Source organism: Castor canadensis, chromosome 1 (assembly GCF_047511655.1).
Source record: "Castor canadensis chromosome 1, mCasCan1.hap1v2, whole genome shotgun sequence".
Taxonomy (NCBI): Eukaryota; Metazoa; Chordata; class Mammalia; order Rodentia; family Castoridae; genus Castor; species Castor canadensis.
Window position 1 is genome coordinate 200,428,673 of NC_133386.1, and position 15,113 is coordinate 200,443,785.

The following is a 15,113-nucleotide window of genomic DNA, read 5'->3' on the forward strand; positions in this document are numbered from 1 at the left end:
CAAGGGGATTGGACTATGAGCACATGATAAAAGCGAGAGCATACAAGGGAGGGGTGAGGATAGGTAAGACACCTAAAAAACTAGCTAGCATTTGTTGCCCTTAATGCAGAGAAACTAAAGCAGATACCTTAAAGCAACTAAGGCCAATAGGAAAAGGGGACCAGGAACTAGAGAAAAGGTTAGATCAAAAAGAATTAACCTAGAAGGTAACACCCACGCACAGAAATCAATGTGAGTCAATGCCCTGTATAGCTATCCTTATCTCAACCAGCAAAACCCCTTGTTCCTTCCTATTATTGCTTATACTCTCTCTACAACAAAATTAGAGATAAGGGCAAAATAGTTTCTGCTGGGTATTGAGGAGGGGGAGCGGGAGGGGGTAGAGTGGGTGGTAAGGGAGGGGGTGGGGGCAGGGGGGAGAAATGAACCAAGCCTTGTATGCACATATGAATAATAAAAGAAAAATGAAGAAAAAAAAAAAAAGAAATCAGTTACTTATCTATATACCAACAGTCCACAGACTGAGAGAGAAATCAGGGAAACAATCCCATTTACAGTAGCTCCCAAAGCAATAAAGTACCTTGGAACGAATTTATCAAAAGAAACCAAAGACCTTTTTAACAAACACTATAAATCACTGAAGAGAGAAATCAAAGAAGACATCAGAAGATGGAAAGACCTTCCATGCTTGTGGATCAGTAGAATCAACATTGTGAAAATGGCCATATTACCAAAAGCAGTCTACGTGTTTAACACAATCCCTATCAAAATTCCAATGACATTTGCACAACAACAGAAATAATAATCATGAAATACATATGGAAACACAAAAGACCTCAAATAGCCAAAGCAATTCTGGACAAAAAGTTCAATGCTGAAGGCGGTATTGGCACAAAACAAACAGAAAGACCAATGGATCAGAATACAAGATCCATACATAAATCCATGTGTCTATGACCAACTGATCTTCAACAAAAGAGCACAAAACACATGTTGCAGAAAAGACAGCTTCTTCAACAAAAGCTGCTGGAAAACTGGATATCCACATGTAGAAGACTAAAACTAAATCCATGTCTTTCACCCTGTACCAAAGTCAACTCAAAATGGATCAAAGACCTTAATATAAAGCCTGAAACTTTAAAACAAGTCCAAGAAGCAGTAGGAAATAAACTGGAACAGATAGGTACATGGCAACATCCTAAACAGAACTCCAAAGGCTTAGCATTAAGAGAAATAGTGAACAAATGGGACTGCATTAAACTAAAGAGCTTCTGCACAACAAAGGAAACAGTCACCAGACCCAAGAGACAGCCCACAGAATGGGAGAAAATCTCTGCCAGCTACTTATCTGATAGGAGACTAATATCTAGAATCTACAGGGAACTCAAAAAACTCAACCCCAAAAGAATCAACACTCCAATGAAGAAATGGGCACATGAATTAAATAGGGAAATCTCAAAGGAAGAGGTTCAAATGCCCAGTAAATACATGTAGAAGTGTTCAAATTCCCTGGTTATAAAAGAGATACAAATCAAAACAACAGTTAGATTTCATCTCACCCCAGTTAGACTGGACAGAATCAATGGAAAGAACAATAACAAATGCTGGCAAGGTGAAACAGGAACACTTATACACTGCTGGTAGGAATCAAATTAGTACAACCAATATGAAAAGCAATATGGAGATTCCTCAAAAAACTAGAGATAGAACTGCCATATGATCCAGTGATACTGCTCCTGGGCATCTACCCAAATGAATTTAGGATAAGATACAGTAGACACAACTGTACACCATTGCTCATCACAGCACTATTCACAATAACCAAGCTCTGGAAACAACCCAGATGCCCTACAACTGATGAAAGGATAATGAAATTGTGGTATATATACACAATAGAGTATTCCTCAGCCACAAGGAAAAATGGCATGGGGTTTGAAGGTAAATGGATGCAACTGGAGGACATAATGTTGTGTGAAGTTAGTCAGGATCAGAAAAACAAAAGATGTATGTTTTCTCTTACACATGGAAGATAGATACAAAGATAAACATATATACAAAAACAAGCATGATCATGTACAAACAATTGTAGAACATATTTCTAACAGTGGAGTACTCTATAGAACTTGGGGAAAGAGAGAAAGGAAAAGAGAATGATAGAGCATCAGTAATATATCATAAGATATAAAAGTAGAGGATATAGGGATATGCATTGAAAATTGTTGAAAATAGGGGAGGGAGATAAATGAGTAAGGGAGAGTATTCTAAGGCATTGAACAGACCAATGTAAAGCACACCAACAGTGGGCATACATTGAGACACCCCTTTGAATGTCAATGTAAATATTAATAATGAAAATCAGGACTGAAAAAAGGCACAGTGTTTCTGGGGGGGACACTAGTGGGAGAGGAGAGGGTGAAGGAAGGAGACTAAGGTAATAGTATATGGTTGATGACCTGCATATACCCATATGAAACAGAACTAAAAATCCTCTTCCAATTTCTTTAAGTGGGATAGAGAGGGAGCTTAGGGGAAGAGATGATGGGGACAATGTAAATAATGTACAATATAAGTCTAATCAGAATTGTCACTCCTGTATAATGAATATATACTAATAAAAAAATTTATAACAATGAAAGTTAAGGAAGAGAAATACAAAGGGAAGCATGGTGGGTCCCAAGTAAAAGCCAGAAGCCAAGAAAGTATTTCTGCTCTTCAAGTGCTTTCAAAACCTACAATAACCTGTGGAAAGGACAAAACAGGAGATACCCATCCAATAATCAGTGAATGGGAAAGGGCATGGCAGTTTCTGAGCCAGATGAGTATGGGTCATTACCTGCCTCCAATAACCTTAAAGCCAGGGAAAAGAGCTGGGCATGTCATTACCTGGCTCCCTTGACCACTGAGCCAGTGGGAGGAGTTGGGTGGGCTCCTGTATACACCTATGTTAATACTCATCATTCCCATCCCATAAGGAAGGAAGTTCCATTCTTTCTAATTGACTGTAACTATAATTGAGCTCTTAAGGTGTGTCAGGAATCTCAGTCCCAAACCTTCACTTATCCTAGCCAATTAGTGTTACAGAAATGTAAGAATGCAAAAATCTCTTCAGGACTTCCTGTAGTATTATTAATAGGGAAAATCCTTGCCTTTGCTTTACTTACCCCATTCTTCCCCAACTCTAACTCAGCCTTTCTTCCATATTTCACAGCATCACTTTCCTCTGTCCCAAGCCAGACACTTCATTTATCCTTGGGACCTCACTTCGCACATCTACTTGAAGACTTGTCTCCTATGACTATCCCTAATCTCTCCCTCTTCATCATGTTTCCTCTTTTGTTACCAAATTTTATGAGTTACTTTGCTTCATATTCTCCCTCTATTCCCATTATTTATTTTTCCTCTTTTAATGTAACTATGTACTGTATTATAGAAAACATTTAATCAATACAATATTTCTATATATGCTGCCAAAACCAAATAGACATTAATAGTTTGCTTTGTTGGTACAGAGCTCCTCTTAAAAAGAGAGGGTTCTGATTCTAGGTAAGAAGGAGTAAGCATACTGCATGTGGTATCTAGCTAAATGTAGCTTGAAAACTGTAAATAAAGCATGGAGCAAAAACATAGACCATGAAAATACATACACAGGTAGGCACACTGGGGGAAAAAGGCCAGAATCTGAAGCATCAGCTGCATAGCAGTGTGTTTATGATTTTCTCTGTCTTCTTTTAGTAAAAGACATGAGTACAGCATGTCAGTGTGCAGTAGAATGGGATAACTAAGGCTCCAAGTTTTGTCTCACAAGACATAAAATGAGACAATTGCTCAATTTGATGAACTTTAAGGAAATTTATGAATGCCTGTTCCCAACTCCGAATTGTGCATGGATGGACCATGCACTGCAAAGCAAACAGAGGGCCATGAAAATAGAAGAGATAGACTCCCACCAAAATTCCAGAAAGGCCAGCCACAACTAGATGTGAAACAGATAAATAGTACTGGGAAGGCACTGAAAAGTGAATGTAAGGCAGGCTAGGATATAGGGAAAAAAGCCAAGGGACTTTGAGATACCATGTGACCTTTCTTAATCCATTTCATCTTAGCCTGCCCCATCTTTCAACTCAATGCTGACATTTACAGTTGTAAATTTCTTTTCTGTTGTAAAAATCTTAGCAGTTGCAGGGTCCTTTTCAATTGTAAATCCTCCACAGTTAAACAGGAAGCCTTGAGAAAATTTCACCTTTATTACCTTTCCCATAAAAGTAAATCCCATACATGTAATTAAAATACCTGAAAATTAGCATAGGTGTATGCACAGAGTGCCCCATTCTGTATGATAAAACCTAGTCAATCAAACCTGTCAATCACCCTAAGCCATCTTACAAACACCACTCAGATTTTTCCACCATTTACCTTAAGATTCTTTGAAAGAAAGAACAACCCTTCTATCACACCTGGCCAGGGCCTACTAATGCTATTTGTGATGTCTTCATTCACCTTCAGTAAACTTTGTTATCACTATCACTACATTTCTGAATCTTGTCTGCATTCTTCTGATGCAGGATGCAAGTTCTTGAAATCTCCACAGACCACTCATCAACAAATCATCATTGGAAATACAAACCACAGAAAGTGAATCATGAAATTAAATAGGCTGATAACCTGTCAAACAAGTAGGACAACACTCTCTAAAGTACTTAGAAAAACACAGAGATTAATTATTTAAAGTGTTACTGATAACATAAAAATTGTTTGGTATAATAAAACTCAGGAAATTAGAACTCACAATGGAAAGTGGAATTAAGAGGTAAGATTTGAATAGAGGACCTGGATATGAATCCACACAACGATACCCACCTTTTTTTTGACAAAGGAGCAAAAATACACAATGGAGAAAAGACAGCCTCTTAACAAATGCTGCTGGGAAAAGTGGTTATCCATCTGCAAGAAACTAAAACTAGATCCATGTCTATCACCCTGTACTAGTATCAGCTCAAAATGGATCAAGGACCTTAATATCAGACCCAAAACTCTGAAGTTAATACAGGAAGGAGCAGGAAACACTATGGAACTAATAGGTATAGCAAGGACTTCTTCAATAGACCCCCAGCAGCCCAGCAACTAAGAGAAAGAATGCACAAAAAAATTAAAAAGTTCTGCACAACAAAAGAAATGGTCTTTAAACTAAAGAGACCACCCACAGGGTGGGAGAAAATATTTGCTAACTATACATCAGACAAAGGACTGATAACCAGAATATACAGGGAACTTAAGAAACTAAACTCTCCCAAAATCAATGAACCAGTTAAGAGATGGGCAACTGAACTAAACAGAAGTTTCTCAAAAGAAGAAATTCAAATGATAAACTCAAAATGGATCAAGGACCTTAATATCAGACCCCAGACTCTAAAGTTGGTATAGGACAATGAGAGTCAACTCCCTGTATAGCTGTCCTTATCTCAATTAGCAAAAACCCTTGGTCCTTCCTATTATTGCTTATACTCTCTCTTCAACAAAATTAGAAATAAGAGCAAAATAGTTTCTGCCTGGAAGTGAGGGGGTGGAGAGGAGGAGGAAGGGGTTGGGGGGAGAAGGAAGGGGTGTGGAGTTAAGGGAGGGGGTGCAGGGAAGGGGGGAGAAATGACCCAAACATTGTATGCACATATGAATAAAATTTTAAAAATTAAAAATAAATAAATAAATAATAAAGTTGGTACAGGAAAGCATAGGAAATACTTTGGAACTAATAGGTATAGGCAAGAACTTTCTCAATGGAACCCCAGCAGCTCAGCAACTAAGAGATAGCATAGATAAATGGGACTTCATAAAACTAAAAAACTTCTGCTCAACAAAAGAAATGGCCTTTAAATTGAAGAGACCACCCTCAGAGTGGGAAAAAATATTTGCCAGCTAAACATCAGACAAAGGATAACCAGAACATATAGGGAACTCAAAAAACTAAACTCTCCCAAAATTAATGAGCCAATAAAGAAATGGGCAAGTGAACCAAACAGAAATTTCTCAAAAGAAGAAATTCAAATGGCCAAAACACACATGAAAAAATGCTCACCATCTCTAGCCATTAAGGAAATGCAAATTAAAACCACACTAAAATTCCACCTCACCCCTGTTAGAATAGCCATCATTAGCAACACCACTAACAACAGGTGTTGGCAAGGATGCAGGGAAAAAGGAACCCTTTTACACTGCTGGTGGGAATGCAAACTAGTACAATCACTCTGGAAAAAAAATTGGAAGCTTCTTAAGAATCTAAACATATATCTACAATATGATCCAGCAATACCACTCTTGGGGATATACCCAAAAGAATGTGACACAGGTTACTCCAGAGGCACTTGCACACCCATGTTTATTGCAGCACTATTCACAATAGCCAAGTTATGGAAACAGCCAAGATGTCCCACTACTGATTAATGGATTAAGAAAATGTGGTATTTATACACAATGGAATTTTATGCAGCCATGAAGAAGAACAAAATGTTATCATTCGCTGGTAAATGGATGGAACTGGAGAACATCATTCTGAGCAAGGTTAGCCAGGCTCAGAAGACCAAAAATTGTATGTTTTCCCTCATATGTGGACATTAGATTAAGGGTAAGCACAACAAGGGGACTGGACTTTGATCACATGATAAAGCGAGAGCACACAAGGAAGGTATGAGGATAGGTAAGACACCCAAAAAACAAGATAGCATTTGTTGCCCTCAATGCAGAGAAACTAATGCAGAAACCTTAAAGTGACAGAGGCCAACAGGAGAAGGGGACCAGGAACTAGAGAAGAGGTTAGTTTGAGAAGAATTAATTTAGAATGTAACACCTATGTACAGGAAAGCAATGTGAGTAAACTCCCTGTATAGCTATCCTCATCTCAACTGGCAAAAACCCTGGTCCTTCCTATTATTGCTTAAACTCTCTCTTCAACAAAATTAGAGATAAGGGCAAAATAGTTTCTGCCAGGTAGCGAGGGGTTGGGGGGGAGTAAGAGGAGGTGAAGGGAAAGGGAGGGGAAAGGGGGGAGAAATGACCCAAACATTGTATGCACATATGAATAAAAGAAATAAAATTTAAAAAAAGAAATGGGGGGAAAAAGAAATTCAAACGGCCAAAAACACATGAAAAAATGCTCACCATCTCTGGCCATGAAGGAAATGCAAATGAAAATCACACTAAGATTCCACATCATCCCTGTTAGAATAGCCATTATCAAAAACACCACCAACAACATATGTTGGGGAGGATGTGGGGGAAAAGGAACCCTCATACACTGCTGGTGGGAATGCAAGCTGGTGCAACCACTCTGAAAAAAAATTTGGAGACTTCTTAAAAATCTAAACATAGATCTGCTATGTGATCCAGTAATCCCATTCCTGGGGACATACCCAAAGGAATGCAACACAGGTTACTCCAAAAGCACCTGCACACCCATGTTTATTGCAGTACTATTCACAATAGCTAATTTATGGAAACAACCAAGATGCCCCACTACTGACAAATGGATCAAGAAAATGTATTTATACAATGGAATTTTACTCAGCCATGAATAAAAATATAATCTTATCATTTGCAAGTAAATGGATGGAATGGGAGAACATCATTCTGAGCAAGGTTAGCCAGACTCAGAACACCAAAAATCATGTTTTCCATCTTCTGTGGTCTTTAGATCTAGGGCAAATACAGCAACGTTGTAGGACTTGGGTTACATGACAAAGGGAGAACATACATGGGAGGCATGGGGTTAGATAGAAAACACAAAACATGAAAGCATTTGATGTCCCCACTCCAGAGGAATTAATACAGAAACCTTAAAGCGACAGGTCAACATGAGAAGGGATCAGGAACCAGTGTAAAGATCAGTTAGAGATGAATCAACATGGGTTGTAACACATTTGTACAAAGCAATGCTAGGAATCTCAGTTGAGATAAGCTGTCCTTATCTCAACTAGCAAAAATGCTATGTCTTTCTTATAATTGTTTATTTCTACTCTTCAATGGAATGGGAGAAAAGTGCAGAACAGGTTCTGCCTGGAAGGGGGGTGGGGGGATAAGGGGAGAAATGACCCAAACAATGTATGCACATGTGAATAAATGAATAATAATAATAATAAAGAGGTAAGATTTTGATGACACAGATGTTGGAATTATCTAACCAAGCAGTCATTAAAGATGAAGCACATAAGCATCAAAGTTTATTCCCCAATGGCATCACTAGAAAAGAGAAACAGAAGAAAAGTTCAGTTCAGAACCATGGCAGAAAAGGAAGCTCCTGATTCTCCCTGCACCTACTAACCAACTATGCACCAAGTAAACAGCGACTAATGGGTCAGATCCCCCAGAGAAAGTCAGCAAGCAGAAGGAAGAACAATGCTCACCAGGCAAACATCCACATTACCAGGTAGGAAGAACTAAGGTACTCTCAGGCAGGAATCCCACTCTTAGTACTAATCATTTAATTGGGAAAGGAATCTTACTTTCTCCCTGAGAAAAGCCCTAATGCTCAGGGCTTGACTCTGAATTCATAAATTATGGGAGTGGGAGTGGATTATCCACATTGTTATCATCCTATACCAGAGAAAAAAGAGAAGCAGCCTTTTATAGGTGTGCAAGCTCTTTAAGGGAACCTACACAGACCCTTGCCCCATCTCAGAAGCAGTTTATGAAACAATTCTACAGTGGCTTCTTGGTAGTCTGGTTTATAATTAACTTGCATCAATGGGACAGTCAGTTATTAACACAACATCATCCTGGGATGTTTTGCACCCCAACCAAGATCCAAAACTTTTACAACATTCACCTGATACACATATGTCTGGCTAGTGACTGCCATACACATGTCTCTCTAGACCAAAGGAAAATAAAGCAGGTATTTCATGACCTGGAACAGTGCAAAGACAGAGCTAAAAAAAAAAAAAAAAACAACTCCCTGTTCCTTCCCAGAAGAGGTTCAGAACAGACAGAAAACAGGTAGATTGCAACAGGCCTACTTCTAGCAGCTATCCCTTCAGCAGCAGAAGGTTTGGCCTAACTGTCAGTATGCACATTTTCCACATAATCTGTCCTTAGATTAGCACAGAAATAGAAATGCCTGCACTCAACCTCAACATGAAGGTAGAATGAACTAGAACACACATTCGATAACTAAACTTTCCAGGTACATCATGTTTCGATAACTAAACATTCCAGGTACTGGTATCATAGGGGCCTGGCTCCTATGATACCAGTCCTCTATTATAAGACATGGCACATTCAAAATCCAAGGGGCCCAGAAAGCAGATGCAACAGTCTGAGACAATATAAATATTTGAGAGGCACCTTAAAATTTCTAGCTGAATAGATTAGTGAAAACTTTCTTCATAAAGCCAGTCTAACAAGACAGAGAGAGACAGTTGTCTTATCTAATGCACAAAAATTAATACAGGGATTCAAGGGGAATGAGGAAACAGGGAAGTACATTCCAAATGAAAAACAATATAAGTCTCCAGAAACTGGCCCCAATGAGGTAGATTTGTGATTTCTCTGATAAGAAATTCAAAACAATATTTATAAAGCACTTATAGAGCTAAGGAAAGCAATGAAAAACCAAGCTGATAGGTTGGAGGCATGGCTCAAGTGGAAGAGTGCTTGCCAAGCAATTGTGAGGCCCTGAGTTCAACGTCCAGTATCACCAAGAAAGAAAAATAAGATGTAAACTTCAATAAAGATGCTAAAAGCATAAAAATCCTCCCAAACAGAAATCATACATCTGAAGAATATAGTAACAAAACTGAAGTGTTCAATTGAGAGACAGAACAATAGACTAAATCAAGCTTAAGAAAGGACTGGTAACCTTGAAGGCAGATCACTAGAGACAATCCAATTTGAGGACCAAAAGGAATAAAGTATAACAAATAGTGAAAATAGGTTCAGGTATTCATGGAATACCATCAAGTACAACTTACACATTATTGGCATGCTGAAAGTAGAATGAGAGAAAGGCATAAAAATATATTCAGAGGAATAATGTCAGAAATTTTCCCAGGTATGGAAAAGGAGAATAGACTAGCTACAGGAAGTACATGAAACATCCTAGTAAGGCATCTCCAAGGAGACCCACACCATAACACATCATAACAAAGCCATCAAAAGTTTAAAACTGAAAACAATAGAAAGTTGAATCATCATGTATAGGAAAACCCTCTACAAGAATTTCATTTAACTTCTCTACAGAAACCTTGCAAACTAGGAGGAAGAAGGATGATTTATTCATAATTCTGAAATAAATATACTAACAATGAAAAATACTACACCCATCAATACTATCTTTCAGAAATGAGGAAATTATAAAGGCTTTCTCAGCCTTTATAATTTATAAGAGCTTATTACCATTAGGCTTGAATTAGAAAACAAAATCAGGAGGATGTTTGTTTTGAGAGCTAATACAAGAGAATACTATCTAGTAACAAAAGCATTAAATCAAAAAACTTTAAAATGTAAAAGTAGCTGGTAAGAGTAGGTAAATTTACAAAGGCAAAACACCAATACTATAAAGGTGGTGGGTAAATTGAATGTATCTCTAGTATTGATACAGGAAAGAGTAGGAAATACTCTGGAGTTAGTAGGTATAGGTAAGAACTTTCTCAACGAAACCCCAGCAGCACAGCAACTAAGAGATAGCATAGATAAATGGGACCTCATAAAACTAAAAAACTTCTGTTCATCAAAAGAAATGGTCTCTAAACTGAAGAGAACACCCACAGAGTGGGAGAAAATATTTGCCAGCTATACATCAGACAAAAGACTGATAACCAGAATACATAGGGAACTTAAAAAACTAAATTCTCTCAAAACTAATGAACCAATAAAGAAATGGGCAAGGGAACTAAAAAATACAGAACTATTAAAAACAACTAAAGCTACAATAATTTTCTGAGGAATATTTTATAGAAAGTGTTAAGTGTGGTGTCTCTAACATAAACTATGGTTGTAAGGGGAATGAAATGGAGAATTTGTATACATGAGTAAAATTAAGTTGTTACCACCTTAAATGAATCTGGCACAAGTATTATGTTTTTAAATATATTTTATGTAAACATATGCATGTTTACATACATATATGTTTTAGGTAAAGCTCAAAAAATCCACAAAACAAAAGCCATAACACTTACACAAAAGAAAAAAATTAAAGAACCAATGTATACCACTACAGAAAGCCATCATATCACAAAGGAAGAAAAAGGAACAAAGGATCTACAAAACAACTACAAAAATTCACAAATTGTTAATTGTAAGAGTAAATATACATCTATCATTAATAACCTTAAATTTAAATAAATTAAATTTCCCAATTACAAGATATAGAGTGATGAATAAAGAAGAAGACCCAACTATATGCTGCCTACAAGAAACTCAACTCACCTGTAAGGACACACAAAGACTAAAAGGGGAAAGACGGGAACTGATATTCCACATAAATGGAAAACAAAGGGAGCTATATCAGATAAAATCAATTTTTAAAAAACTGCCAAATTAGACATAGAAAGTCATTATATAATGATAGAAAGAGACTATCATAATTATAAACATATATGACCTTGACACTGTATCAGACAATTATATAAAGCAAATATTATGGACTGGAATGCATATATCAAGTAGGAGAATGCTTGTTTTTCAAGCATGAAGTCCAGAGTTCAAACACCATTCCTACCAAATATTAATAGCTTTAAACGGAGGAATTAACTTCAATTTAATAATAGTCAGATCAACACCCCACTTACAGGAAGGGAAAGATCGTTAAGGCAGAAAATTAATAAATATTAGAACTAATCTTATCTCAAGACAGAGATACCAGATGCCCTATTTTTGTGTGTGCATAGAAGAAAGGCCATGTGAGGACATGGCAAGAATGTAGTCTTCCACAAGCTACAGAAAGATACCTTGCTACAAACCAACCCTGCTAGAACATTGTTCTTGAACTTGTAGGCTTCAAAAGTGAGAGAAAATAAATAAATACAAATAAACACATTTCTTCTGTTTAAACCTCCATAACATTCTCTGTCACTTTTCAAAATGAAAAGTTAGATTCTTTACCCTTCCTACTATACCTGGCAGGCCCCTTCTGATGCTCCTATCATTGTTCATATTCAGGTCATACCTTCCAAATCTAATTTACCTCTTCCAGGATAAAAGCCTTTAGAACCCAAATCATGAGCTAACAAGGGCTATCAATCTCTACAGAGGAATGAGATCTCCATGAACAACCTAGATGTCCATGAGAAATCTTGATTGTTCAGGACAATTTAGACACCTTGTATCCAAGTGAGCCCCAAGGGAAAAAAGTAGAAGAAACAACTTCCCTTGCAGGTAGGGTCTGCTGCCCCTTGTCAGCTCAAAGCTGATTCAGATGAAAAACAGAACTCCAGCCCCTCAACTTCAAAAAAAAATTTGGGGGGATCTTATCCCTCAAAGGGAAAATGAAGCAGGCTAAAGTTAGGAAAAGTTTGGGACTCACAGAAAAACATTACATCTCAGGTTAACCATGCTCTACCTCAGGGATTGCCCTCACCTGGCCTGAGAACCATCCACTCCACTCCCCACTCATTGATTATTGAATGGAAATCACCTGGTTTCGCCCTTCCCAGAGATTAGCATAAATTTTAAAAGCACTTGGAGAAGAGAAGCATGATCTTTCTGCCTGCAGATTCCATTTGCACCCTACCATTCTCCCCTTTATATTTCCCTCCCCTAACTTTTAATAAACTCCATTTACACCCATATGTCCTGGGATGGAGCCTTCCTCAGGACACAAAGAATTTGGAAGTCTTATGATCACAGACTCCACACACCAGCAGCAAAATCATGAAAGAGAAGCATATTCATATAAATTTACCTTATTATATTAATCAGATACATATTCAAAGTTCTAGCTACACTAAAGAGAGAATTCCACAAAATCACTGATTCCATCAGATTAGTACATTTGGAGCCATCATAAAACTTACCAGTGTATCAGTAATCTCACAACTTGACTGTGAAAATATAGACACCCAAGTTAAATTATATGGCTATAGGTAAACCTCACAAGATCCACTGCCAAGTTGGATCATGTGGCAGTTTTCAGGAATGAGGCAAAATGCCGGATTAGAAGCATCCATTGTTTTGACTCTATAAATGAGAAAAGCCAGATGACTCAAGAGCAACTATATCCTGAAGAAAGAGAAAGGGAAGAAGAGCTCTTGGAAACACAAAAGAGGTGGCAATACTGCAAATGATCACGGAGAAGCAAAGATAACAAGAATATCAGCAAGAAGTTCCAAGCCCTACTAAAGACACAATCAAAAGGAAATGCAAAGGGTCCAGTCCTGCATTCTCAGGTGAAAATAAAAAGCCTGTATTTCCCACAAGCCTTAAATTCAACATGGGTTTGTGGTGAGGCAGAGACTGCGCCAGACTTTAGCATGCTTCACAAACAACTCTGCTCAGCAGTCACAAGCCAGAGCGTGAGCTCAGGTGCATCCTCACTCAGGCCTCACACAACGCATGTGTGAGGACATAAAGACAAACCTTCCCCTGGAAAGTGGCTTCAAACCATTTGGGGCTTTTTTTGTCTCTTTGTTTTGCTTTTCCTCTCCACCTCCAACACCCCCACCCCCAAGTACTCCCAAACCCCACTAATCAAATAAAATTTCAATCTAGACTCAGTGTGGACCCAGCAAATCAGTGGGAGTTTATACTGCTCCATAGACACTGTTCTAGTTGAGAGAAGAGAAAAGGCCATGAGCTGCTGCATGTGACTGAAGGGCCATTGTTGAACTCAGAAAATGAGGGCAGAGTTTTGCCTCATGGGCAAAGTGTGTTACCCATGGGTTTTCAGCCACTGCTGGCAGAAAGCAGCCATGCCCACATCACATAGATAGCTTCGGGAAGCAGCCCCACCTTAACAGAGACAGGAAGGCCTACTGAGGCTAGGAGATCCCATTTCCACGCAGTCCTGCCTGCAGAACTAGAAGCCCCAGCCGATAAGAAAGCAGCAACATAGGAAACCTACCAGGCTGCCCTGGCTGGGATGGGATGAGAAGCAGCTTGGCAAGCTCACCAGCAGTGTCAGGTCCCCACTGTCCAGAATTGTTGACTTGGAAACACCACTTGCTTGGTCCTGGGCTCTGGGAGCTCCAACATCTGAGGGACCCATAGGCTGAAGGGATTGCTATAGCACCCATAGCAGGCTGCTTCTAAAGAGGAGCTCCTCCAGTCAGTTGTCCAGAGAGCTGCAGTATCCAAATGCAGTAAAAAAACAGATGGATCTCTAAGGATAAAGATTGGAGGGAATGACAGACATTGGACAGGGCACAGGTTACATCCACACCTCTCTTCAGCAAGAAATCCCAGCTGGTGTGCTTTGTTTGCTCCAGTTTTTAGCACTGCTAAAAATAACTCTGCTCAGCAGTCACAAGCCAGAGCCTGAGCTCAGGTGCATCCTCACTCAGGCCTCACACACTGCATGTGTGAGGACATAAAGACAAGCCTCCTCAGGAAGTGCAGGCCACTGCACTGGTTTTTATTGTCTGTTTGTTTTTGTTAGTTTATATGCTTAATGTTATTGTTGTTTTTTATTTTGGGGGATTTTCTCTGTAAATTTTATACAGTGCTCTCTCACGCAATTGATTATCTTCTATATCTTCTCCCCTCTCCTTTCCTGTCTTCCAACTTCCTTCCTTTCCTGTCCCATCCTTTGTATCACTTTTTCTGTTAGATAACCTTATTTAGGGGGGCAGATTTGAGTTCCAATTGATTCTTACTTATTGATATATTTGGTTTATTGATGAATTGTTATTCTTATTACTGAGTAGGTTCTCCAGCATATACAAAGAAGTTTAAAAACAGATAAGAAAATCACAGCATAAAAATTTCTCCAAAACCTCACAATTCAACAACTGAATCCAAAGGTGAAATGTCACATACTAAATTCATTAGCTTACTATTAAAAGATGACCAATGATGTCAAAGAGAGTCAAATTAATGGAAAAATGAACTTAGAAAATTAACTCATGACCTACACAAGAAAGTCAGCAACATAGATGACAAATTCAGCAAAGAAGTGGAAAATGATGAAAAAG